The sequence below is a fragment of the Myotis davidii genome, unplaced genomic scaffold, assembly GCF_000327345.1.
Source record: "Myotis davidii unplaced genomic scaffold, ASM32734v1 scaffold1006, whole genome shotgun sequence".
NCBI classification, from domain to species: Eukaryota; Metazoa; Chordata; class Mammalia; order Chiroptera; family Vespertilionidae; genus Myotis; species Myotis davidii.
This window is the reverse complement of record NW_006297143.1, coordinates 739,196-739,488: the sequence shown is the minus strand read 5'-3', so window position 1 is coordinate 739,488 and position 293 is coordinate 739,196. Positions and strand designations below refer to the sequence as shown.

The window sequence follows — 293 nt, the reverse complement described above, 5'->3', positions numbered from 1 at the left end:
GTGCGCCCGGGAGTGACGGGGGGAGCGGGGCGGCAGCTCGGGGTCGCGCTCAGCCGTCATATCCGGGGCTTTCCCTGGCAACCGTGCCAGCGTCCCAGGCAACGCAGGCCGGGGACCGGAGGAACCATGGAACTTTCCATTGCGCCCTGGGAGCGGGGGGGACAGAGGCGGAGCGGTCCATTTTGACGGCGAGGAGAGGGAGAAGCAGCAGAGAGGTCCTGGGAGCAGAGAGAAGGCCTTCGCCCCAGTGCCGGGCCCTGGGGTCCGGCTCCGCAGGGAACTCGACGTCCTCT

General features: G+C 70.0%; 1 protein-coding gene across 1 annotated transcript in view; it reads right to left on the bottom strand.

The window, feature by feature from the left end:
* PPT2 (palmitoyl-protein thioesterase 2) overlaps nucleotides 1–293 on the bottom strand; it is an 11,395-nt gene that overhangs the window by 8,399 nt on the left and 2,703 nt on the right. The gene's annotated exons all lie outside the window — the stretch shown is intronic.